The sequence below is a fragment of the Podarcis erhardii genome, assembly GCF_964252035.2.
Source record: "Podarcis erhardii genome assembly, chromosome: 8".
NCBI lineage: Eukaryota > Metazoa > Chordata > Lepidosauria > Squamata > Lacertidae > Podarcis > Podarcis erhardii.
The window spans coordinates 23,787,401-23,815,137 of NC_138499.1; the positions used below are offsets into that span (position 1 = coordinate 23,787,401).

The following is a 27,737-nucleotide window of genomic DNA, read 5'->3' on the forward strand; positions in this document are numbered from 1 at the left end:
CCTCTCCTTCATTTTTTCCCCTGCACAACCAGCATAGTGGGAGGGAAGACAATATTTAGCATTCTTTTTGCTGAAGAGTGAGACCGGGTTGTAAGAAATCCCTGCCTCGAGGAAGCCAAGCGTAGATTACAGCCACACTTGGCCACTGTTCTGATCTCTGTCCATGCAAAGTATTCCCAATGCAGGAGCTTGATTTGCATCCATCTTAAAGCTTTAGAAGAGTTGTTTGTTACTATGACAACAAAGAATTAAGCAACTCAGGCATACCTTTGTCATGTCATAACTATATTGGGCTTTAATCATTCATAGAGGCAGGATTGCCAAGGGCTGCTGGATTCAGGTTCTTCCCATGTAAGTGTCGATTTGTGGTTCCTATAATACTAATTTGGTTTCCTTGAAATCCTGGAAGATGTTGCCTGGCCTTTTCCCCCCCTTTTTTTTCTTTGTGCTGCTTTAAGAGGTATTTATATCTTTCAGATTCCTAAGAAAAGCCTCTTGCTGTCACATTATAATACTTGTTTTGTTGTACAATACTTTCCAAGGAAACGGCAGTCTCTTGCATTTCTTACGTTAGCAGCACATTTATGTCACGTGTGTGTGTTCTTTTTGTTTTCAAAGGAAATGAGAAAACTCTTTCCAAAATAAATTCCTGCTTTGAGTCACGGAATCCAAACACTAGTTTTCTCTCTTGGAGGTGTTTTTCAAATGAAGTTACACTCCTCCAAGTGCCTCTGTACCACATAGCTTTCTGAAAGATGTTTTGGTGCTGCTATGAAAGGCTAGTGGGTTCATTCCTTCCAGGATAAGAGTTAATATCTTTGGCAGAGGACGTCCCTGTATAGCTCTCCACAGCAGCTGACCTGCCTGGCAGTTATCATTGTGAAATGTTTTCAGAACACACACTCGGAAAACAGATGTTCGTAGAGCAGAGGCTGAGAGTTCGGCAAGGTGGATGCTGCAGCTGGAAGCTGGAAGAAGGAGAGGGAGAAATCTTATACAGAAATGGGAGCGGACAATGGAGAGCACACTTTGACCAGGGTTTTGATTTGGGCCACTCAGCCTTGCCAATCCCATTCCTCATTCAACTCCTAATCCTTTTCCCATTTATGGTGCTTGGTATGAATCCCTGGAACAGCGGATGGATTGGGGTGGAGTGGAGGAAGATGAAAAAAGCAGTTAGTTAGAACCAAGTCTTGTGGCCACAGATTCCTTGTATACCTGGATGAGGAAAACGTGCATGAGATCTGAATTGCTGCTAGGGGAATAGATTAAATATGATTATAAATATGTGTCCAAGTGTGTGTTTTCCATTTTAATACTAAGGTATTTATTAAAACTTGAACTTTATTTACAGCTGTTTGTTTGGAAATAGTGCCATATTCAAATAATGTCAGCTGATGTTTCTTAAATTCTGCCTTCCCTTTTCTTTTGAAGGGAAGGCAGAAACCATTAGATCTTCCATTAGATCTTCTTTTGATCTGTTGATCCCTCAGCTAAACATGTGAAGCATACGCTCTGCAACTGAGCTACAGTCATTCTCTAGTCATTCTAATGGGCTTTCATCGCAGAATGACCAATAAAGCAGAATAAATCCATCACTAGCGCACTATTATTGTGTTAAGAAGCTGTTAGAGAACCCACCTGCAATAAAACACAAGTCTGAAGGAACTCCTAAGAGTCCAGGTTGTCCTTCAGGAAATCTCCAGTCCCAGGGTATGGTGTGAATGGACACGTGAGGCCACAACCCTTCTGAAGCTAAGCAGGTCCAGTCAGTGGTCTGGATAGGAAACAATCTGGGACCCACAACTGCACTACCCTGGGCTCCATGGTGGAAGGACATGTGTATGTAAAAGAAGAATAAAGAAGTCTGAACTCTGAACTCAGTAGATAGCGTTAGGTGAGCCTCTCTCTCAGCCTCGTTCTCTACATCTGCAGAATGGGAGATACTGCCTTTGTCTTAAGGGCTGCAGCTCTCCATAATGCATGCAAAACGCCTCAAATACTTGCTTAAAAGCCCTGTACAGGTTCAAATGCTACTGCTATTGTTGTCTATAATGGCCCACCAAGTCGTAAGGAGAATTTTGTCACCCCTGCTTCCCCAGATTTCTGATCAGGTGCAGATGTGTAGTAAGAAATATTTCATCAGCACTTGGTAGGGATGGTCAATGGCCATCTGGTGACGAAGAACAGACAGTTGTCTGTCTTGCCTGTGTATGTAGCTAGCTAGTTGGCTGAGGCCTGTGTGGTAAATTGAGTAAGGGGCTCCAAGGAAAAAGGAAAAAATCTGTACTCTGCCAAATTTCTGTCTTGTGAGGGGCATTAGTTGTCCAATGGAGGACAGAAGCTCACAAGTTATTTGCCTTTCTTGTTGTTGTTTAGTCGTTTAGTCGTGTCCGACTCTTCGTGACCCCATGGACCAGAGCACGCCAGGCACTCCTGTCTTTGCCTTTCTTGTATCTTTCTTGAATTGTCCAGTCCTGGGCCAGGGACAAGAATGCACATGGTTAGCCAGTATTTCAGTTGTGATTCTTCCCCCTGCCTTCTCTCCCCACTGTCCTTTGTTCAATTTAGGGCTGGGAGACAAGTAGCTGCAGTTCACTCTCTTTCTTGGCTCAGAGAGGAGCCTAGCAACACAGCCTGAGAAACCTCTCAGTAAAGCTAGTGGCTCCTTTTTGTAAGGGAGAAGTAATAATCAACACTGTAATACTACTGTACAAAACAATAGACTTTGTTTTTAGCTTTTCCACCCTATGTGTTTTGAGCCAATAGTGACAGTGTGAAACAAAATTCATGTCAAGCTCTTTGTTGTAGTCACCACTGATAAATATCCAGTGACTTTCCAGGAGTTCACCGCCATCACATAAATGTGTCAAATTTCCTTTCTTCTGGAAAGCAGGGAAATCTGTTCTAGCTTTGGGGCAGGGGAAGGAAAGGAAATGTGATGCACTGCATCATCAACATCATCATCATCTGTCAGGGAACTGCCATCGGAGCCAGAGGCAGAGGGAAGGCTCCAGAGCGATGCCGGAGAGGGTCCCAGCAGGGAGAGAGGCAGCCCATCTGCTGGGGAAGGAAATCAGCGTAACACCAGGCGTGAAGGGGAGCAGAGGGGGGAATCGGAGACAAGGCTCCAGGACTCTTCACCGGAGACCAGTGGGGAGAGCACGGGCACTCCACTGCCCACACCCTCCCTGCGCAGAAGACTTCCGCGCAGGGAGAGTAGGAGGAGACTTGGCGTCAAAGAACTTCTTTGCTAGAAGAAGTTTAAGAAACGCCCACTGACGGATTCTGCCAGCGACTGAGACAGCCACGAGTGCAAGGCTGTCAAGAGAGAAAGGGTTCAACCAGGCAACCTAGCCAGGAGTGGCGGCAACTTACGCACGAGCAACCCCCTTAGAACCATTACATCATCATTTTGTATTTATCTTGCCCAGAGGTTTCATACAGCTGTTAATCAGCATGGGGGAACCAGGTGGAATTCCTGCAGGACACTATAGGATGTGGCCCTACAGGTGTTAATGGACTCCAGCTTCCATCTGTCCCAACCAGCATAGTCAATGGTCATGGATGATGGGAATTGTAGTCCAACATCTGGAAGGCAGTGGGTTAGCAAGTCCTGCCCTAGGCCAATGGCCAAAGTATAGAACAGGAGTCCCCCCCCCCTAATTTTCCCCAATTTATTGGAATATTCCCAAATCAGATAAATTCAAATTTACAGGAAACGGGCATCAATATTGGTGTTAAGGGTAGCACCATGTGGAATCTGTTGATTAAATGGGAATGCAAAAAGCTGCAAACACTCAGTAATTTCTGGCGTGGACAAGTCCTTTTTATGCCACAAATGTTCTGGTTTTGTTTGTCTTTTGTTCCAGTTTTGTTGAGCTATAGCACAAGAGAGCCCCTCCGGAGAGCAACAAAGCAGTATCATTGGAGAAGCATACGGAATGATGTGTGGATGCTCCAGCATAAATCCACCACTATTGCATGATTATTGCATCAATGAGATGTTGAAGAATCCACCTACAAAAAGACCCTTACTCTCAGGTACCCATGCATAGCCTTACAATCCAAGCAAAGTACAAGAATCATTCTGTTCACCAAAGCTTTAAGAAGCAATTTGATAAATAAATTTCCACTCTCTCCCACTCAGAAGCAGAAGCTAGAAATCAAGGTTCAAATGACTTTAGGGAACAGGTTTTTGGTGCGACATGCTGTGTTTCCAAGCTGTGTTTTTCATCAGAAAAGTAGGCCATCCAACTATACTCATGTTTGCTTCTATTTTGGGGCCAAACGAGAAATCAGTTTTATGTAACAACATTCATCCTTCGTGTATCACAGCCTGCCTCCTGCAATCTAAAGGCAATGCTGCTTTTTTCTGTTCCTGAATGTGGGGAGGCAGTAATTGTGGGATCAATACAGTTTTGAGACTTCAGGTGGCATCTCTTATCTCAGTAACAGCTGTTTTTGCAGTTCAGGACCTCAAATCATCCACCCTTATAGCTGGAAAAAGAATTCCCTTATGCCTTTGACTTGTGTGAATCGATTTTGAATATCAGTCTCAAAGCTGATGACATGTGAGCCTCTTTTAGAGATGGAATTTATATAGATCCTGTTTGATCTACAGACAAGATTTGCCCCTGATGTGACTTACAGTTAAAAACCGCACAAAGGATTTTACATTTGGAATGCATTATATTAGGGGTGAGGGCGACCGACAGTCTTTTTTGACATCTTGCAATTGATTACACAGGCTGTTACTATTTTGGGGTAAGAGTCAATCCTTCATTGGCAAATTTTAGTTGATTTGGAGCTCTTCCAAGGCGACCAGCTTCCTTTTTTTTAAAAAAAAAGGACTTTCTTCAATAAAGACAGTGATCAGAAAATACACTCGGAAGTGTGGGATAACATTTGCCTGATGCCATCTAACCTCTGTAATCTCCCTGAAAACACATCAGAAGCTGATGTTGTCTAACCTTCCCAGAAGCCTTGTGCAAACAAATGAGGATGGATCCTCAATAAATAGTTAATTTGGAAATCCAGGTTCTCCCCTCTAAATGAAGAGGGCAGGAGCTGTAGTTGGAATCAAAGGTTGACTAATACGCTACTGACTTAAAATGCTTTTCCAGAAATTACAAGAGGCACGATAAACGACCATCCCAGAAGGCAGGACCACCAACCTGTCAAAACACCTGGCATCATAATGAGATCAAGTGACCCTTTTTTGCTTGCATGATATTTGAACTCAAACCATGCAGGCAAAGGTACAGCCCACAAAGTGCTGATTATCACTTGCAATGCCCCTTGCAAAACACTCCACCTGACCTGACAGTTAGCTGATGGATGGGCCTTACAAAGCGCTGTGCACAGGGCTTTGCAGGCACTGCACAGAACCTCCATGTCGAACCCAACTATTTGTGAGTGACTTAATTTTATTTTAAAAACCGCACAAACACTGAAAGCAAAATGGATAGACCATGTGCCATTGGCACCAAGTGTGCTAATGGGATTTCATCTAGTATGAGAGCAGTAGGAATGCAAGACATGCAGATTTCTTCATCTGCTCTATTGTCTTCAAAGAAGTACAGACTAATTGACAGAAGCCCTCATTTCCCATCCTATATCGTACAAATCATTTAGCATGGGACGTCTCCACCATTGACTCAAGAGTGTGCATTATTCCCATTTCCATTCCTGCTGAAATGAAATAGAGCCTGCAACAGCTTGATCACTTTGCAGATGTCTTGCTTGGGTAAAGAGGCAGAGGGGAGAATGTTGGGAGCACTTCTACAATAAGAATAATTCATTTTGTTCCTCGCCGCTTACCGGGTTAATGCGCTCAAGACTAGAATTAGAAGGGCTGCCTACATTTTGCACAAGTTTTCCCTCTTTGAACACTAACAGACCTTAAAGGCTAGCCAAATTCCTTCCACTTGCCATTGATCTACCTGGCTCTCTGCCTGGGATAAGAGCAAGTTCTGCTCGCTGAGTCATGCTTGTTTTCTCTGAGCTACTCTTGGGAAAGGCTCAAATTGCTTGTTTCTAGACCAGGGAAGCATCACCCCCACCCTGTCTAAAAATGTCATGCTTTTCTGTTAGTGCAGGTGAAGTGTAAAGAACAATGAGTACAGTGTACAAAGCTAGATTCATGGGGATGGCACTGACAAGAGTCCACAGTTGATCCAGGACCCAGGAACCTGGAGCCAATTCTGCAACATGCACATCTTCAAGAAAGACTTCTGGTAGGTCCAGGATTCTCAAATTGTCAGGCAAACTTTCTTATGGATGCTGCAAAAGCAGGTGAGACTCTACCAGAAACCTCTCTTCCATTTTATGCATACATTTCTGATGGACAGATGCTCTTCATGACCACAACATGTGAAATGGCCGTCTCCAACGCACCCACTTCGGCTTAACTGTGGGTTAAATTTCCAAACTGCAAGGCAGCTGGTTTGAGAGAAAACACATGAAACAGCAGTGTTTCTCAAGAAGCTACAGGACAGATGCTGTTGCACATCACCCCAGTCTCTGAGCAGTCAGACTCACTCAGTAGAGACTGTGGTGTCTTTAGGATATATGGTTTTATTTACACATATATACAACCTGAGCATAGGATGGAAGGGCTCACAGCATTGGCAGCCCCAACAGATCTTGCTTCCCCATTCAGTTCCCAGCAGAGCCCCAGCACAGAGCAGCACAAAGCTAAATATGTGTCTCTGCCACTTCTTACATTCAGCTTTTCCTGCTCACTCACTCACTCACACAACTCTCTAGACCAGTTCCCCTTGGACTATTGTTTTCCATCACTCAGCTGTAGCTATTGCAACCTCTTTGGAAGTGTAAATCATGTTACTTAACTAATTAGCCAAAGCCATTACCTAGACCAGAGGCTTTCAACCTTCTTGAGTCTACAGCTCCCTTGACCAATTACATTCTTTCTGTGACCCCCCTGTGGGGCCCAGGTGCCCAGTTATGTCACCCCTTGCCTACAGAGCCGGCAGCCTCTCACCTTTCTTCAAACACCCTCCCTTGTGGAGTGTTCCCTCAGTCTCCTCTCAACTTCTCTCTCCTTGGGCAACCACAGCTGCCACCGCCTGGTCTCTGAGCTGCTCCGCCTGCCCCAAAGAGAGGTGCCTCCTCACCATGCCCCACAGGGGCCTGGGAAGCACCCCCTGGCCAGCCCCAGAGGTACCATTCACCTGGGGAGCTTGTAGCCAGGGCTGCTGCCACAAACAGCTGTGCAAGCCTTCGGGAGGCAGAGACGCGAGAGGCACTGGCAGACGAAGGTAGGGGCGGGGGGGGGGGGCGGATCACCCCGGGTGCCATCCAGGAGGGGAGATGACATTGTGGCCACCCCTGCCCCCGCCCCCTGGGATGCTCAACGCTCAACGTGCACCCCCCAATGCACACCATTTGCTGCGCGCACCCCCCCATGTGACCACACCCCTGGGATGCGCACCAGCCACACCCCCGGATGTTCGCCACTCCCGGTGCTGGAGCAGATAGCTTCGCCACTGGCGATAGGGTATCAGAGGAGGGAGAAAAAGAAAGAGGGGCAGAGGCCAGTGTTGAAAACCACTGACCTGAACAAAGGAACTGGTTTGGCAAGCTTGCCCTTATACATTTATCCCTTACACACACACACACACACACACACACACACAGGATCACAGTTTTGGAAGGCATGCAGGGTATCATCCAGACTACCCTTGCCCAGAAAAACTTCATAACACTATGGACTGTGGCTCCAATGTGCTCCCACTGGTAGTGTTTGAAGCTTTGTACAGTACATGTCATGTGTACAAAGCTTCAAACACTACCAGTGGGAGCACATTGGAGCCAGAGTAAATGGTAATGTATACTCAGCCTAGTAGATGTGTACAGCAACAGCTAGCTATCAGCCATAAAAGCCCACTAAAGAAACCTATTCAAGCTACTAGTTCTCACCGAGCACACTTCTTTAATTATCAACTAAACAACAACAACAACAATAATAATAATAAGGGCGTCTCATCCCTTTGTGGCCTTGGCAGTATTATTAAAGAAGATCACAGTAATATGGGATAATGTCAGCTCTGGCATAGTTTCCTTCAGAGTTCATTATATTGAACAGAGCAGGCAGTTCCTTACAAACAACCAGGTCTAGGTATATTTTGAGCTAAATTGCTGGAACATTGCCAAGATGTCTGCACAGTTCCCAGGACGTCTGATAAATACAGGAGACTTTGTTGTGGGTGGTGCCAGTGGCATTGGTTTTAGAGCATAAAAGCTACAAAATATGCGGAAGTCCTTGCTTCTTGGAAAGAGCAGAACGTGGCATGTTGTCTCCTCTGACTATTTTTTAAGCCATGCATGAACTCTCACCTGCTTCTGAACTGGGTGGCAATTTATAACTCGGTCAAAGCCTCTGTTTTTGGTGTAAATGATTAGGATTAAAGTAATCACAAAACATTTAGCAAAGCCAACTAGAACTGATGTCGTGAATCACGTGAAGGAAATGTGACCTCTCTTGCTTAAAAGAGAGCGATTTCGTTCGGCCTCTTTTAAGCTTGTGCATGCAAATATGGGGATTTTGGTGTACATAGTATGCTTGCCAAACCATTAATTCTCAAATGCGGGATGGGATCCATCAGAGAGTCATGGTGAGGCAGCAATAAACGGTTGAATCGGTCTCAGCTGTTAATTTAGCAGTTCTGTCTTTTTGGGTGATGATGGGTGACTGAGCCATTCTGGATGTTAGAGCTTCCTAGTAAGGAAAGTGTCAGCAGGGTGATGGCTGGCTGGGCACTATTTATTCTGCTGGTTGGTTTTCGTACTGACCATCAGCTCAGGTATCATCACAGTTTCTTTGTGGCTTGACCATATCAGATATTACAAATCGGCATGTCTAAAAATGCTTCCAGACTGTCACTATTTTGTGGGTGAAATTCTGGCACCTACTAGACTGTTAGGTTTCTACAAGTAAAGTGGATTAAAGGGCTCTATTGACCTAATGCAACAAATCCACTTAAAAATAGATCTTTTCTTTCCCTCAGCTTGGAAACTGATGGGAAAATACATTGGAAAGTGTGTGATCAACAAATCACTAATTGGAAGATGTATGAACACCCCACAAGCAAACCATAATAAATGCTTAGTTAAACTCCAGGTTATAATCTAACCTCCATGTAAGCTTTGTGCAACCAAATCGAGTTGAATGCTCAACAAATAAATTATCTGGAGAGACTCTCGCAGTTGCAAACCTGGAAGCATATTATCTGATTATGCTTTCTGTCTCTCTCCTTGCCTCTCTCCATCCCGCCACGTCTTCTATAAAGAAACCTCATCATACTGGGTCTATGCCCAGACAGCAGCCAGGGCTTCCAGCTGTGGAGTCCCTTCTCTGCTGAGTCATGGTTGTCACCTCCCTGCAGAAACAGGCCGAGCAATGTGGAGTGATGAGCTGTGTCAACCATCAGTGGATGCTAAGCTGGACCTACAGCCTTCCCGTTAATAACAATAATAATGAACAAATAATTTAATAATGTTCACACTCCTTCTGGGATCCAGTACTTCCTTAAATCGATACGCTCTTTATATCATTCACATGATCAAGCAGAAGGTGATTTAAAAAACAAACAAACCCAACTCAGATTCTGTTCAGGAAGAGGGAGAACTGTAGATGTAATGTTTGGAAGTAGCCAAAGATTGAATTCCTACTTTCTTCATTCCAGGAAACAAAAACTGGATGGTAAGCGTGTGTGTGTGTATAACAAGTTATGATTTTATCCAACAAGCTGGCCTCTGCTGGGGGAGGGTATTCAGAGGCTTTGGGGAAGAGAGCAGAGAATTACCAACACGGCCCTTTTTGTAATTTCTCATTTACCTTCAAGTTGCTGTGTGTGATTTACACATGCACACGCACACACAGTGTTCAGGAAGCTTCATAAATCGATTAACAGCATACTAATGAGAAGGGGGAGAATTTGGACTACCTTCAAAAGTGTAATAGAAACTTAGGCAATAGAAACTTTTATGCTGTCTTGATCTGCTCTCCACTTGCATTTGTTTATTCGGAAAAAATCCTGGAGCATCCTGTTCTGGAATGATTCTTATCTATTGTTCTTATTTATAGTTTCAGCTGAATGACCTGCAATTGAATCTGTGTTCTTCCAGCTCTGTTTCCCTTTAACTTTGACAGAAAATTGAATCCCCTGTGTATTTAAACAAACAATGGGCTGGTTTTCAGACATCTGATTTCCGAGCGGGTAAAATGAGTTTACGGTCTTTACCTCTTCAATTTCTGTGTGCTTGTGTGGAGCAGGGCAATCCAGTGCCACATCCAGAAGCCGGAAGTTTCCGGCAACTAGAGAGAACGATCAGCCTCTCTGTCACGATGAGCCATTATTTCATGCCTGTGCGAGGCAAACATTTTCCCACACAAAACTGAATAGTGAAATAACCAAGTTGGAAGAGCTTTAACGGCCTCAGAAATCATCACAAAAAAGGAAAGAAAGAAAAGAAAGAAATCATCAGTGAGACTTGGATCTCACATTATTTTACCACAGGGTGCTGCCAAAAACAGCATGGTTTGGTAAATTACCCATTTCTCATATTGTAGCCTATTACAAAACTCTTACTATGCAGAGTGAAGCTGTCATACAATGAGTTCCCCAACCCCATGAATGCACAACATGATTCCTGCACTCCAGCTTAATAAGTACATTAAAATGGTCGCCTCTGAGGAGTGCTGCTTTCTGAGGTCAGCACTGGCCCAGATATTTGAAGCTGCCATTCCTCTCCAGGACTTTGGTAACTGTAGCTCTGCTACAGCTTCCAGTATTCTTTGGGGGAAGTAGCATGCTTTCAAGTGCTTTAAAATGTATGGTGTGTACTCAGCCTTCATTTCCTCAAAAAGGACTGAATGTTATGCTTTGTCTTGTATCTGTCGGTCAAAATGCATATTAAAATAAGAGGGGACAAAATGAAGGCAAAGCTTTGTCAAGACGCAGGATCTATTGGCGTACATATTTATTTGTAAACAGAATAACCTTGCCATCCAAACCAGCGCTTAAAATGACTTACAACCAAAGACTTAAAAACAACAGTACTAATCTCATAAAAGTCACAATAAACATCAAACAAACCTCAAACACAATTTTTATTTTTATTTTTCAAAAAGGATGATTTTAAACGGTTAAGAACTCCTGCGGCATAAGAACACACGCAGAATGTTTTAGGAAAATTGGTTTAACTTTGTGTAATGTTGGGCATGCTCCACAATGAAAGACAGATCAGAAACCAGGCTCCGGGCTAAACTGGCGGCCGTCTCTTCATGGAAGGCGCATGTTAAAATAGCTTTTTTATTTCCAGCGCTACTGATGAAACGAGATCCTGATCCTGCACTTGCAGGGTTGGGCACGTGGCCAGAGAAAACTCTCTTCAAAAAAAAGGCGTTCCAAATAGGATGTGTGTCAGATCATCTGCGCTGCAAAGAATGGAATGCAGACCTCCGGGCCTCCTAAAGGAGCGGCAGGATTAAGTGGACCCACATTGCAAAATGCAGACAAATAAACATCCACAGGAGCCACTCCGGGACTCTGCAACTTGTAACCCACCAAGAAGAATGAAGTCAGCCGGCTATGTCCGCAGCCTGCCATGTCGCGGCCAGTCCCTCTGGTTTCAAAGTTTCAAGCAGGCACCAAAAGCTGTGCATTTATAGAGAGCCATACCGTCGCCGGGGAACATATGCAGGAGAGTGGGCTTCCCACTGGCATCTTGTTGGCCGCCCTCAGTACAGAATGCAGGGCTAGATGGGCCTTTGGCCTGATCCAGCAGGCCTCTTTTTATGTTATGTGCCCATGATGAGACTGGCATCAGTTGCTAGTTTCTAGTTCCTTAATCCTACTTCACAAGGGACCACAGGAACACAGTTCCTTATACCAACTCAGACCAGTGGTCCATCTAGATTAGTATTGTCTACCCTGACTGGCAGCGACTATCCAGGGTTTCAAGCAAGGGACATTCCCAGTCCTACCTGAAGATGCCAGGGGTTGAACCCAATACCATCTGCATACAAAGCAGGTGCTCTGTGACCCTTCCCAACAGTAATAGTAGTACCGTATTTTTCGCTCTATAACACGCACCTGACCATAACACGCACATCGTTTTTAGAGGAGGAAAACAAGGGAAAAAACATTCTGAATGAAACAGTGGATGTATCATTTTTGTGCTTCATGCTGTGGCCACAGACATGTGATCTGATGGTGAATTTGGGCTGACCCAATGCAAAAATCCTGAGAATCCCTGTGCATCCATGGTTTGTAACCACGTTTTTGCACCATTGCAGCCCCAGGCAACAGTGGGTGCGTGATTTTTTGGGGGCAGGCTGTAGCCATGGACATGCTATGTGCTCTGATGGTGAATTTGGGCTGACCCAATGCAAAGATCCTGAGGATCCATGTGGATCCATGGTTTGTAACCACGTTTTTGCACCATTGCAGCCCCAGGCAACAGTGGGTATGTGATTTGGGGGGGGGGCAGGCTGTAGCCATGGACATGCTATGTGATCTGATGGTGAATTTGGGGTGACCCAATGCCAAAATCCTGAGAATTCCTGTGGATCCATGCTTTTTAACCACATTTTTGCACCATTGCAGCCCCAGGCAACAGTGGGTGCGTGATTTTGGGGGGGCAGGCTGTAGCCATGGACATGCTATGTGATCTGATGGTGAATTTGGGGTGACCCAATGCAAGGATCCTGAGAATCCCTGGGGATCCATGCTTTTTAACCACATTTTTGCACCATTGCAGCCCCAGGCAACAGTGGGTGCGTGATTTTGGGGGGGCAGGCTGTAGCCATGGACATGCTATGTGATCTGATGGTGAATTTGGGGTGACCCAATGCAAAGATCCTGAGAATCCCTGTGGATCCATGCTTTGTAACCACATTTTTGCACCATTGCAGCCCCAGGCAACAGTGGGTGCGTGATTTTTTTGGTGCAGGCTGTAGCCATGGACATGCTATGTGATCTGATGGTGAATTTGGGGTGACCCAATGCAAGGATCCTGAGAATCCCTGTGGATCCATGCTTTTAAACCACATTTTTGCACCACTGCAGCCCCAAGCAACAGTGGGTGCCTGATTTTTTTGGTGCAGGCTGTAGCCATGGACATGCTATGTGATCTGATGGTGAATTTGGGGTGACCCAATGCAAAGATCCTGAGGATCCCTGTGGATCCATGCTTTGTAACCACATTTTAAGTGGGGAGCGAAGGAAAAACAAAGAAGGGACATTAGAGGGGTGTGCAGAGAAGCAGCTGGCTAAGAATGCAGGAGAGGGATTTAACGGGAGGGAGGAAAGAAAGGCAAAAGTTTCCCCCCAGCCATCTCTCTCTCTCTCTCTCTCTCTCTCTCTCCCCTCCCTCCCTCCCCCTCTCTCGCCCTCCCCCCCTCTCTCCCTCCCCCTCCCCCCTCTCTCTCCCTTCCCCCCTCTCTCTCCCTCTCCCCCAGCAGCACCGGAGCTTGCCTGGAGGGGAGGGGCTTTCCCTGCTCTTTGTTCCGTTTCAGCAAACACAGCAACGAAACAGAGGAGGGTGGGCAGTAAGACCCTGAGGCAGAATGCAGGAAAGCAGCCGCTTCCTCTTTTCAGGTTTCGCTTCTCCGTGCAGCGTGCAGCGCCGCGATTTGATTTTTGCATGATTTTTCGGCTCCAGGGACCACACATTCGCTCTATAACACGCACAGACATTTCCCCTTCCTTTTTAGAAGAAAAAATCTGCGTGTTATAGAAGGAAAAATACGGTAGTTTATATTGCTTGTACCCCATCCATCTGACTGGGTTGCCCCAACCACTCTGGGAGGCTTTCGGAGCAGCAGAGGGGAGGATATTATTTGTGCCGGGTAAGGACTTCTATGAGCAGAGAAGAGCCAGCAGGAATGTGTGGGAAGACATTAAAAATTGTCTTCAAAATAATTTTATTATTAGGGAAAAGAAGAAAAACAAGCAGAACAAAAAAAACAAACAACAACAACCAAAAAACCATCCTCCAAGATTAGACCAAAGCCAAACCTGAACTGCTTCCAAAACACTATGAAGAGAAAAACGTCCAAATTTGTCCATGCTTATCGAGTTTGTCTTGTTTTCTATAAACTGTTCTTTCTTTACTGATAAACCAGCTATTTGCAGTAGCCACTCTTGAGCTGCTGGAATGTAGTATGGACATTTCCATTCCCTAAAGAGCAACCTCTTAGCAACCAGCAGAGCAGTTTAGGATACAAATACCTTCTGCCTTTGTTAAAAGGCCCCGTAAAAATGGTACAAAACCTAGCCAGTGCTGAATTACAAAGGTGTCCGTTGCTTTTAAACCTAGTTTGCATCTTGGCAATGGAAAAAAACCACCACCATACTACCCTCCTGTTTCTTGTTTCTCATTCATGTCTCTTAATTATTCCTGATTTTCCCATATATGGATTCTGAGTTCCTATTATAGGAAAGAAAGGGTGAATAAGGTAATTAGGATTTAATACTGTCCGACTTTTTCTTAACAGAAATTGGGACACACATCGGGTCACATGCCCCGCTTTTTGGGGGGGGGTGAGAATAAGGCATGGGTTGAGAGAGCACAGCACTGGTGCTCTGGGCTTGTCAGAGGGTCACTCCAGCCAGACTGCTGTATCTTCAGCACTCTGGTGCGAACCTGCTCACGAGTGCCAGACTGAGAGTCTTTTGGTCCCATGGTGCAAGGACTCACACTAGAGCGCCGGACCCAAAAAATGGGACACCCAGGAATTGAACAGAAGCTGGGATTGGCTTCTATGATTCTGGGGTGCCCTGCTTAAAACAGGGGAGTTGGTGGGTAAGTGATTTGCGTCCTTCCAGTGTTGAAGGCAGTATGTCTCTGAATCCCAGTTGCTGGGAGTCACACATGGGGAAAGTGCAGGCTTCTCAGAGGCCATTGCGAGAACAGAATGCCGGGCTAGAGAGGCCTTTTTGTCTGATCCAGCCGGCCTCTTCTTACGGTTATATGATTTTGACTTTTTAAAACATGGTTAGAGTTGGGAGACTCTGAGTCTAGCCTTGGCATGCGGTGTTTCTCACCCTAGCTAGACAAGAATGGGTTTGTTAGATTGCTTATGTATGCAGTGAGGGGTTATGATTCCCCCCCCCCCACAATGAATGCATGCATTGGTGCCCTCCATTCCGCTTATTTGGAAATCTTGTCAAGCTGGAGCTTGAATGTTAACGGAAATGTTAAAAATAGTCTATTGTTGCTGGGCAACTACAGTGAATATTAAGTTGTAAACTGAGCTGAACGCAATAATGTCCTGTGGTATGTTTAGCAACTTTTACCCAGTATGATAAGGGCCTACGGATCTAAGGATTATGTGATGCAGCAAGAAGTAATGGGGGAAAAACAACAAAAATGTCAAGCTTATACATCATCTGAAACATGGAGCCGGTAGTAAAACAACAACAACCACCTTCATTTGTGTGTACCCTGAAGAAATTAAAACTACACACCAAGGAAACCCAATTTGTGACTGAATGAATAATAAGCGAGTTCTGAATGTATATACCGGTAAATGGTGCGAATGAGGCATGTTCTCTATTTTGCTTATTCTCCACCTTGTGAGATTTCTCACTTCTGATAACTAAGGAAAAGGGCAAGAAGACTGCAGCCTTGGGCCTGAATGTCTAGAATTCCTGCTGAAGTCACTTCTAGTTTTGACTATTTCATGAGATGTTGCTAAACCCATTTCAATCCCACCTTCCAGTGACGAAGGCTGGAAACATTCTTTTTTAAAAAAAATCAAAAACCACTGAGATTTCTCAGAACTTCGGGATTTGCACTCCTTGCCAAGTTCCACATGACTTTTGTGCTTGTGTAGAATCGTAGCATGCACCCACAGCATTGCTAAGGCTACATGCCTTCACTTGTTCAGCAGGTAATATTCTTGAATGTCCACTGTGGGCAGAAGATAGGAAAGACTGCCAACTCATTTTGGACCTGAATCAAACTTCCCACTGTATTTATCTAATGAAACTCACATTTTGCAGTTTACACAGCCCTGTGATCTGTTATTACTAAGTTTTATGAGCTTGTGTGTGGCCAAGCTATTCATGAGACACACAGTACATATTTGGGGAACTATCCTCAGCCTTACATTCCACCACGAGTTGAGTCACTGCAAGGCGCTGAACCCGTTCCACAGCCTGGAAAGGATATTTGCAATTAACTGTGTGGCCACCCAGCCCCAGCAGGGTGGTGACTACAGGAACACTTTAACCCTGGCATTAGAGCATCCTGAGGACATGCACCCATAGGGTTCTGGTTGGGATGGCACAGGGGCACAAGGGGCATTCTTTCAATCAAGGGAAAACAATAGGAGGCTAGAAGGATGTAAACATAAATGTGAAATGCAGTTGGTTAAGTGATTCAGCTTTTACTCAATTCTGCCCCAGTCCTATTTGTATAGGTGTTAAAGAAAGCTCCAGTAGGCAAGTGGTGTTTATTGCAGAAATGTTGCTTCAACTGATACACACACACTCAGTATTTTGATAAAGAAAAGGTGAAGGGGAGCTTTCTGAGCCACTTGGGCTTGCCGATCAGAAGGTCAGTGGTTCAAATCCGTGTGATGGGGTGAGCTCCCGTTGCTCTGCCCCAGCTCCTGCCAACCTAGCAGTTCGAAAGCACACCAGTGCAAGTAGATAAATAGGTACTGCTGCTGCAGGAAGGTAAACAGTGTTTCTGTGTGTTCTGGCTTCCGTCACAGTGTTTCATTGTGCCAGAAGCGGTTTAGTCATGGCCACATGACCTAGAAAGCTGTCTGTGGACAAACACCGGCTTCCTCGGCCTGAAAGCGAGATGAGCGCCACAACCCCATAGTCACCTTTGACCCCCATCTAGGGGTCCTTTACCTTTTACCTTTTTTTTTAAGATCCTGACAAATCATTCTACTGTCCCTACATTATCATGGGCTGAGGCTGCAATCCAAAAAAGCAGATGAGAATATCTCCCAGGCTGAAACTGAGTACTTGTTTCCAGTTCCTTATTCCCATAAAAGTTCAAAACTGGACTGAATGGGCAATCTGAATAAAGAACTGGAGTTGATACATATGCGTCCCTGGGCTGCAAAATGAGCTTCCTTGACTGAGAAACAGTTTCCTTCAAGGTCCACAAGAATTCTCTCCAATCCAAACAGCTAGGCTTGGCGTGTTTGTTGTTTCACAATGCTCTTGACCATTGCAAAGAAGGAACTGAGGGGTGGGGTGCAAATTCTAAACTAAGCTTTGGGCTACCAAATATAATACCCATCTCCAGAAAACTCCTCACGTCAGCTGGCTCAGTGGATTCACACCTTCTATCAAAACCGAATTTCAAGATACATGAGGATTTCCTGGGCAAACTGTTTTGCTGTGCTGGCTGGTGTGGGTTGTCTGCCTGCTTGTGGGGTAAAAAGGTTGAATTGTGCAGAAATGTTGACGAGGAGTGTGCTTGCTGATAGCCCATGTCTCTGTAGTCAAGCTACAACAGATAGAAGGTCAACATAACACTGAGTCGTCAAGCCATAGATAAGCCTCCTGTTGACTACGACTGACACCCCATATCTCCACATTGTGAAAATGAAGGAGATAATAGTACCGCAAACACTGCTTTGACTCCCTGCATGCAGTGATAAGGCCAGGAACGCAGGTCAAAGCTGCCCACCAGGCCTGACTCATCTCCTGTGCAGGGAAGTGTTGGGTGCAAGGCACATAAAGCAACAATAAGGCCCAGCCTGTCTGTTCAAGTTCCATTATGCACTGAGTTACAGTACAGTGGTACCTCGGGTTACAGACGCTTCAGGTTACAGACTCCGTTAACCCAGAAATACAGTGGTACCTCGGGTTAAGTACTTAATTCATTCTGGAGGTCCGTTCTTAACCTGAAACTGGTCTTAACCTGAAGCACCACTTTAGCTAATGGGGCCTCCTGCTGCCGCCGCGCAGCTGGAGCACGATTTCTGTTCTCATCCTGAAGCAAAGTTCTTAACCTGAAGCACTATTTCTGGATTAGTGGAGTCTGTAACCTGAAGCGTATGTAGCCCGAGGTACCACTGTACCTCAGGTTAAGAAATTCATCTCAGGATAAGAACAGAAATTGTGTGGCGGCGGCGTGGTGGCAGCGGGAGGTAAAGTGGTACCTCAGGTTAAGAACGGTTTCAGGTTAAGAACAGACCTCCAGAACAAATTAAGTTCTTAACCCGAGGTACCACTGTACTTCCCAATTCCTAGAATCCTCTGTAACATGAAAGGATTCCTCACAATGCTTCTCCAGGGCATGATGGCCCTTGGTGAGTTGTGAGACCTGCCCACGATACAGCTTTTCCCAAGGCATCGTGGGAAATTTAAATGGCAGCTCTCAGATTCAACTTAGCAGAGTCCCTCTGTTGCCTGACAAGCCTGATAAGGTTGGGAACTGATGCTGAACAGCCAGAACCCAAATAAAGGAAGGTTTATATGGTATTAAACATTAAATAAAATAATGTCAAATATCCTAAAAGTTAAGAATAAGGGCCTAGCGCTTTGTGAGTAATCACACTGCCTCATTTGTACTCACTGGGCAAAATACTGTGAGCAAGTTTAGGCGCAACAAAAAAGCCAAGAGACAGAAGTTTTCTTTTTGTTTTCTAAATGAAAACTGAAAATTCACAGAGGGTGGACTGAGCTATGGGACCGACCCCCCATGGGCCTCCAAGTGTTTACAGTCCAGAGTTTAGTCCTGTCCCTAACACAAGAGGGAAAATTGATAAAAATTAAGTTGTTTATTTAAAGGAAGTAAACATCAACTTGTCCATTTTTTCACCCACCAGTGCCTAACATGGACGTGTTGAATATAGCTACATCTTGCTAGAGCAACTCCATTTCTATTATTCCCAGTCCTGGCAATGCCATGAGGAATGGCTCATTGCTTGCGCTTTGCTTCCTGCTGTGCTGTCTTCCTTTAGCAAGCCCTTTCCTCAATGACTTGCAATTAGTTTGAGAAATCAGGGGTGTTTTACAAAACCAGGGCACTTTTGATGGGCTATCGATTGAGGACATGCATGCCTGATAGTCTACTCAATGGGGATCAAAGAGAAAGAGAATCCGGACATAGGAAATTCTGGGTGGCCTTGTTTGTGTCTGGGTACTTAGAAAGATAGCTAGAAATTGTCCCTGCATAATTAAATCTTTTGTCCCTTCCTCCACCAATCAATTTCCCAATGAGAACAAATCCTCCACAGCTGTCACAGCAGCGACTTCCTAGATTCTGGAAGGAGAAACACTCAATATCGTCTTTAAATAGTAAAGCAAATGACATGGGAAGCAGCCTATAGCAGCTCTGTATTTTGGGAAATGCTCTCCTTACAGAATCATAGAATTGCAGAGTTGGAAGGGGTCCTGGGGGTCATCTAGTCCAACCTTCTGCAATGCAGGAATCTCAGCTTGAGCCCAGCCAGGCTGTACAAGCTCAAATGCCAAGTGGAGGCTGAATAGTTGACTTCATATAGTACATATGCAGGTTTCCCCCTGCAAAGCAGGGCACTTGCCCCTAGGAGCAAGCAATCAGAAATTTGAGAGAGGAAAGAGAAGCAATGGTAGCAGTAAGAGAAAATATTTTTAAAAATTAATTATGTTTATATTCTGCCTTTTGCCGTCAAAGGAACGCAAGGTGGTGTACAGAGTTCTCCTCCCCGTTGTATTCTCACCACAACCCTGTGAGGTAAGTTAAGCCGAGAGTGCATGAGTGGCCCAAGGTCGCCCAGTGACCTTTATTGCTGCCTGTGTTATGCACACTTAGGCTTTGTTTTACCCTGGAGGGTAGGATTGGATATGTGTGGAATTTACCCATCATTTTTAGCAACAGAGAGAGCCTGGGTGGTGAAGCTACTAGAACAGGTGTGGCTCGCCTTTTGCAATGCCTTCTGGGCAACCACTGAAGGGTCATGTGCCAATGGTGAGCAGGGCCAGCAGCCAAAACCGGCAGAACAACAGAAGCAAACAACAACAACAACAACTTTATAATTTATATGCTGCCCATCTGACTGTGTTGCCCCAGCCACTCTGGGTGGTTCCCAGCAAAATAGTAAAAACACAATCAAACATTAAGAACTTCCCTAGTCAGGGCTTCACTATACATGCCCACACCTCCCTCTAAGACAAGCAAGAAACAGTATCAGAACTCAAGGACATATTCCAGCCAGACATAAACACCCAAGGACTGTGTGAAGCAGGGCTGGTGAGAGGGAGAGTCCTGAGGACCAGACAGAAAACACCCACATTTGGCTCTCGGGCCTGTGATTAGCCACCCCTGAGTTAGAATGTAGAGCAGCATTAGGAGACACGTGTTACACTTCAGATGCCATCAGCCCAGCCAGCATGGCCAATGGTGGTTGATGATGGTTGTTGTCACTGTTGGCATCCGTCTGTCTTAGGAGACAAAAAGGAGGAGTGCACCTTTGGCTGGAGAGTTACAGCAACTGCTGTGCTGTAGGGACTGATACGGGAGAGACATGTTTTGTTGCAGCTGGGGCAGACCACTGCAGATGCACCGTGGCCTTTCTTCTCTCTGTGCTCCTCCCAGCGGTCGTTCCTCCTCTGGTCACTGCTATGGAAGCATGACCCGACTGTCTCCAGGCACTGCAGCCGGCTCCAAGGGCTTCCCACATAGCACGGTTAATGTTGCCAGCCTTCATGTCTTGTTTGCAGAAATCTTTGCAAGGTAGAGTTGGTCTGCCAATGGACCTGGTGCCTGAAGCCAGCTCCCCAAAGAGCAAACCGTCTTCCATTCTGTGGACATGTCAACATGATGGAAGTTGAAACAAACTAAAAAAATTCCCTCCAGTAGCACCTTAGAGACCAACTAAGTTTGTTATTGGTATGAGCTTTCGTGTGCATGCACACTTCTTCAGATGCACAAGAAAGCTCATACCAATAACAAATTTAGTTGGTCTCTAAGGTGCTACTGGAAGGAATTTTTTTAGTTTGTTTTGACTACAGCAGACCAACACAGCTCTACCTGTAACTAGAATGATGGAAGTTGTAGTCTAGCAACATCCAGAGATAAATGGGCAATCCAGGTTCACAGAGTTGTTGTAATGATGAGGGCAGGGGAGAACATTGCATGAACATTGCCATGAGCTCCTGAGAGAAAAGGTTTAAAAGCATTTTAAAAATAAACAAACGCTGCTTAGCTGTGGTGAGGCCGGCTCTCAACCTAACCAATCTCACAGGGTTGTTATCAGGCTAAAACAGGGCTCTTTTGTCCTTGGAGAAAGGGTGAGATACAACTGTGGCAAATATTTTCAGATGCTGAGAGCTGGGGATATGTTAAGCTGTAAAAAGTTACCGTATTTTTTGCTCTATAAGACTCACTTTTTTCATGCAATCTCTGTTAATGTAGTTAATCAGATAATGCATACAATCTCTCTCCGATGTTTACAGTACTCTTCCAAATCTCACCGAAGATCTATCCTGTAATGAGCTTGTCTGGGTTTCTCATCAAACTTTATTTTGAGTAGACACATGTACAATGCACCCTTTCCTTGGTTTGATTTTTAATCATGTGAGCTACTTGCAAGAGAATCCCCTTGGCTTACAGCCAGTTGTGAAAAGCAGCCCTTGTTAAACCAGTCCTGCAGACTGGAGACTGTCTTTGGTATTCAACTGGGCAGAAAGAGTTCTTAGTTAACCAGAGTGAAACCAGATATTTTGGAGAAGGAAGTGATAAAGTGGGGAACTTGGGACAGAAGGTCACATTCTAGTCTCCTATTATAAACCAGAACAACCTGTCACATATTTTCTTAATTATCATACTGTGGAAATATTAACAGGCTAGTTCGGCAGAGAGGCACTCTTATTCTTTCTAAAATGAATGCTCAAGTCAATGATAGCTCTCTCTCATGTTCAGATCCAGTGGAGAGCTGCTTGGCAATAGGTTCTGAGCTGACAAAGGGAAGTACTCCCCCCCCCCCCCCACACACTAAAAGTTATGAGGGTGCCTCCAGACTGTCAGTATTTTGCAAGAGGAATTCAAGCACATTCCACAACTTTAGGATTTAATGTTTAAAGTGGATTAAAGTGCTCTGTTGCCTTAGCACAAAAATGAACCCACTTTTTTTTAAAGACTTTTTTTGCAGTTTGGAAAGTGATAGGGGAAAGTGTGGGATGAATGACTGGTTAATGGGGAGATGTGTAAACACCCTGCAAGCATTTCAGGATGAAATTCAATTTTAGTTCTGTAATTAATTATATTTCAGCTTTCAAATTACTTTGCAGTTGGAGTCTTTTAGAAGTTTCTGCTTGCAAGCTTCCCACAGGCAGGTGTGGGTAGCTCAATCGGTAGAACACAAGACTCTTAGCCTCAGGGTTGCGAGTTTGAGCCCCACGTCGGGCAAAAGCTTTCTGCATTTCACGGAGTTGGGCTAGATAACCCTTTGTGGTCCCTTCCAAGTCTACAATTCTGTGATTCTATGACTCATTGTCATAGAACCACCCTGTAAACAAATCAGAATGCATGCTCAATAAAGACTGGACCATTTACTCTGAATGCATTGCACTCCCATCACTGGTTTGAGAAGTGGTGTATAAATAACATTAGCTGCAATCCATAGCTATAATGTTATTTCTTATGCAGTCCTGCACGCCCACCCTCAAAAAACTAGCTTTGATCTGAATTGTTTTAAAAGTTGTACACTGTCTTGATATCTTTTGATAAAGGGTGGTATATAAATAATAATGATGATGATGATGATGATGATGATAATAATAATAATAATAATAATAATAATACTCTGGAATTCCCTCCCACAGGAAGTAGTGATGGTCATAAACTTGGGTGGCTTTAAAAGGCTTATCTTCCATCTATCTGAATGGGTGCATGTGGATGTTGTGTGCAGGGCATAAAGGTAAAGGGACCCCTGACCATAAGGTCCAGTCATGGCCAACTCTGGGGTTGCGGCGCTCATCTCGCTTTATTGGCCAAGGGAGCCGGCGTACAGCTTCCGGGTCATGTGGCCAGCAGGACTAAGCCGCTTCTGGTGAACCAGAGCAGCACACAGAAACGCCATTTACCTTCCCACCGGAGCAGTACCTATTTATCTACTTGCACTTTGACGTGCTTTCGAACTGCTAGATTGGCAGGAACAGGGACCGAGCAACGGGAGCTCACCCTGTCGCAGGGATTCGAACCGCCGACCTTCTGATCGGCAAGCCCTAGGCTCTGTGGTTTAACCCACAGCACCACCCATTTGCATTGGCTCCTCCTGCACACTGCTGTCATGCAGCCCCAGGAAAGTTAGCCATAAGGGAATGCAGTGCAGCCCTTGTATTAAACCACTTAAAGTCTCCACTGTAGATATGCATATTCTCTTATTAAAATCACCCCAGAGCAGCTCGTCAATCTTTGAAATATCCATCAGTCGCTAACAGATGAAAGATGGCCCTCTCAGAACAGCAGGCTTATTTTCATCTCCAGTGAAACACTTCTGCATTCTCAGGCTGACTCATCTCTCCTTACTTCATCTGCAAGAGAACTCTTTCAAAGGGAGCTAATTGTCACTCTATGATGAGGGTCTGCCACCTTGCCTGTGCCTGGTGGATTGGCAGAGAGTAAAATGTTCCCATTGTCATCTCTGTCAATACATAGTTCCCTAATAACCTGCAAGGAAATATTCTGATGGGTCCCTGTTAAATACTCTGGACTGGGGTCTGCATTGTGCTGACAGATGAAAGGCAGGGGCGTTGATGTGCCTTTTTCAGAAGGAAGAGACAGAGAAGGGAAAGCGCTGCAAGCCATTTCATTCATTCTCAGCAAAGGAGCTGTGTACACCAGGAAGAAAGGTTGCCCGCTGTAGCCCAAAGCCAAACAAAATATAAAAAAGTACACAGCTGGCAGTGTCCTAGAAAAAAAAATTAAAAATATCTAGAAGCACTTAGCATTTGTATTTCACATTTACAGTGCACAAAGTGCTTCAGAATGCATACACTGGTCCAATGTGCATGCCACAATAAACCAATTTCAAACAAATGATGGTTTTAATGTGAACAAGCAGCACAGTGCACCCTGACAAAAGATTATGCAGTGATCTTTTTCTGCTTCTCCTCGCTCTGCAGCTGCACTGTTGATGAAACAAGCCAGTGTTTGGCATATTGTGTCATATGAATCCAGGTTTTGATTTGCCTCTCCAAAACAAAGCGAGAACAAACCTTGGTTGCTGGTTGTGATTTGTCTGGAGGAAACAAACCATGGGCCCTGGGTTCAGATGAAACATCAATTTCAATTCAGGCTTGTTTCAACCACGGAACAGCAGGAGTTGGAGACTTTCTTTCTCCCGCTTTGAAACCATCCCATTTCCTTCAAACTCATTTTTCTCCCTCATTTCACACATCGGCTAAGATAACGTGTGTCTCTTTGTATCAAAGAACAGTGTCAGGCTTGACCTTTGGGGAAGGACCATAGCTCAATGGTAGTACAGTGGTACCTCGGGTTACAAACGCTTCTGGTTACAGACTCCGCTAACCCGGAAGTAGTACCTTGGGTTAAGAACTTTGCTTCAGGATGAGAACAGAAATTGAGGCATCTAATCATAAGCCTGCATTTTTATCAAAGCTTCTATATGTTTAATCAGGGCTTGCATTTTAAAAATGAGCTTAAAAAAAGGATTTTCAAATGTTTCATGCCAGGCAAAAGACCAGCTGCCTAAAAGAACCTTGGCAAGATGTTTTTCCTCCTAAGACAAGAAGGGCCCCATTGATTTATAGTAGAAAAACAATTCTCAAAGTCATAAAAAGGGAGAATTACATATGCTGCCCCAAGGCTGAGAAAACACCATTAGGAATGGGGAAAGATAATACTAATGTGCCTCCCAGTAAAATGAGCCAGATCTTCTTTCTAAGGTTGAAAGGCCAGGAGCAAAAGGGAAAAACATTTAGCTGACAGAAAAAGAGAACATTTTTGAAGAGGCTTCTTTTAAAAGCTGTGTTTTATTGAGTTCCTTCCTTTTCACTTTGAGAAGCTTTATTCTTTTAAGAGGCTACCTATGATAAATGTATGAAATATATTAGCTTAAATATATTGGCTTAAATGTAATTATGCAAAGGATTTAAGGAATGCTAGATTCTTATTTCATATGGTTGTAAGAGTTGTATTTATCCTGAAATTAAGTCAGCCACCAGCCCCCCCCTTGCCAGACAGAAGACGCCATCCGGGCAGTCTTGATATATAGTTGTCAGGCATTTTGTTTAGAAACATTAAATGAAGGAAATCTTTCAATGTTTATGTGAAACTCAAGATCCTTGACATCTGTTGAACATAAAATGTAAGATTAAACCATTTGTTTTAGAAGGCAATAGGGCAAGAAGGGCAAGAGGTGAGCTGGTAATTAAGATTCCATGTAAGATATATTATTACTTATTTGTCATTTATATATAGCTCTTTGTCTCCCATATAAGGGCAAGGAAGTGGGTGTATCTTTTGTGGGTGTATCTTTTGTGATTGGCTCTAGCAAACAGCCAATAGGAATTTCAACCAGGCTGATTGGACAGAGGCAGCCACAGGAGGAGCAAAGGGGGCTGGATTAAGGGAATATAAGTGCTGGCCAGAATGGCAGGAGGCCAGGCCAGAGCTTGGTAACCATGTACCACTGTGCCTCTTATTTATTTGTCTGACAAATAAATTACTATTTTAATTTCTCTATTGCTGCGTTGAATATTTCATTCCAGCTAAGCGTTAACCACAAGCAGGGTGCTACATTTTATGGTGCCGTGACTCGGATAAGTGGTCTGCTGGAACGCAGCCCCTTCGCCCTACTGGGCAGGGTACAAGAGAGAGGACAACTGCTTACCCAAAGCGCGCACTGGTAATTTTTTCCAGGGGGAACGCAGAAGACTCGTCTGTCTGATACCCTGCTCACTGGCGGCGACGGACCGGGGGAAACAGGGAACCAACCAAGGGTAAGTGCACAAAGGGATTTTTGGCCCTCCAATTAATTGGGAGGAAGAGAAGTCTTGATCAAACTTCTGCGTCTCAGTAAGGGGAAACTGAGTACGCTAGGTGGTTGGGTACATCAGATGGTGATCTGGTGTAGGGAAAGGGAAGGATTGGGAGGTAGAGTGTGGTGAAGTATCCAGCGCATTGTATGTGTGAGAAAGTACAGAGCAATCTGTAGCTGACCCGAGTGTGGAGTGGGCAGTACTTCGGTTCCTAGTAAGGCGACTTCACTAGGCAAGGAAACCCACGAAGCGCGTCTGTGAGTGACTGAGTGGATACTTCACAGGGCCATACAATGGGAGTTGGGGGTTCAAAGGGGGAAAATACACCTCTTGAGTGTATGTTAAATAATTTTAAGAAAGCCTTCTCAGGGGCATATGGAGTCAAAATGACGCCAGAGCGCTTGAGAACGTTATGTGAACTAGAATGGCCAAAACAAATTACTGGATGGCCATCCCAGGGAACCTTTGATATAAATTTAGTAAGCAAACTTTGGACTGATATCGCCAAAGAAACTGGAGGGTGCCCAGAACAATTTCCATATATAGATTCCTGGCTGAGCACATTAAATAAAAATCCTCCATGGATAAGGGAATGCAAAGTCAAACGATGCAAATTATTGGCTGTAAAAGCCGAAGCTAGGAAAGGAATCTTGCCAAATAAACTCAAACCCATTTTTGAGGGGCCAGAGGAAGAGGTGCTTCCACCTCCACCCTATGCTCCACATCGAAGGGAGCTTAATCCAAACACTCCACCAGTTGTAACCCCAAGGCAAGAAACTGGAATGAATAATGGGAGTGGAGTCACAGAGCTTGATTCCTTGATAGATTATGATAAATATCTTCAGGAGGCATTGGAGTTCTATAATAAAGCCCAAGCAGAAGTGGTTATTCCACCTGTGACTCCTAATAGACCTCCATCTACAGTCTCCTTTAGTGGAACAACTGATTGCCCACCCCAAACCCCTGTACATCCAAGTCCCAGAGAAATGTTACAGAAGTTACAGGGAGACCTTGCTCGGTCAGCAAGCAATACAGCCAGGCGTATAAAGCTGCTAAAAGAACGCCTTGCGACAGATACCATCCCCTATGATTTGAGGCCCCTAGAGCAAAGTGAAGAGAAAGATCACGTAGTAGCCCCTCTTAGAAGAGTATTTGATGCACTTGAGGAGCCTGCGCTGGTTAATGGGCAACCCGGACCACGGCCACCTCGAACTTCGACCCTGCAATATATTCCATTCACAACTACAGATCTGATGAATTGGAAAACACACACCCCATCTTTTGCAGAAAAACCTCAGGCTATGATGGACTTGGTGACTTCAATAGTAAATACTCATAGCCCTACTTGGACAGATTGTCGCCAGCTCCTAAATACTCTGTTCACCACTGAGGAAAGGAGAGACATAATTGAAAAGGCACAGATATATTTGCGTGAGCAGGCCAGAGCGGGAAATATTTATAATATTGACCGTCATCTCCAAGATAACTTTCCCTTGGAAGATCCTAATTGGGATCCAAACAATGCAATTCACCTGGCCAGACTCACCACCTACCGCCAGACACTTGTGCAAGGTATCCGCAGGGCATGCCAGAAGCCCACTAATATGTCTAAAGTTTCAGAAGTAGAACAAAAACCAAATGAGAGTCCGGGAGACTTTTTAGAGAGGCTGCAAGAAGCCTATCGTATATGGACTCCTTTTGACCCTGAAGCCCCTGAAAACAGCAGAATGATTACTGCTACATTTG

General features: G+C 44.7%; 1 long non-coding RNA gene across 1 annotated transcript in view; it reads left to right on the top strand.

The window, feature by feature from the left end:
• Window positions 1–18,192: 18,192 nt before the first annotated feature.
• LOC309349086 overlaps window positions 18,193–27,737 on the top strand; it is a 29,892-nt gene continuing 20,347 nt past the window's right edge. The window contains exons 1-3 of the long non-coding RNA XR_014159684.1: window positions 18,193–18,430; window positions 19,663–19,722; window positions 22,812–22,906. This is a non-coding gene — a long non-coding RNA (uncharacterized lncRNA). The remainder of the gene's footprint in view (window positions 18,431–19,662; window positions 19,723–22,811; window positions 22,907–27,737) is intronic.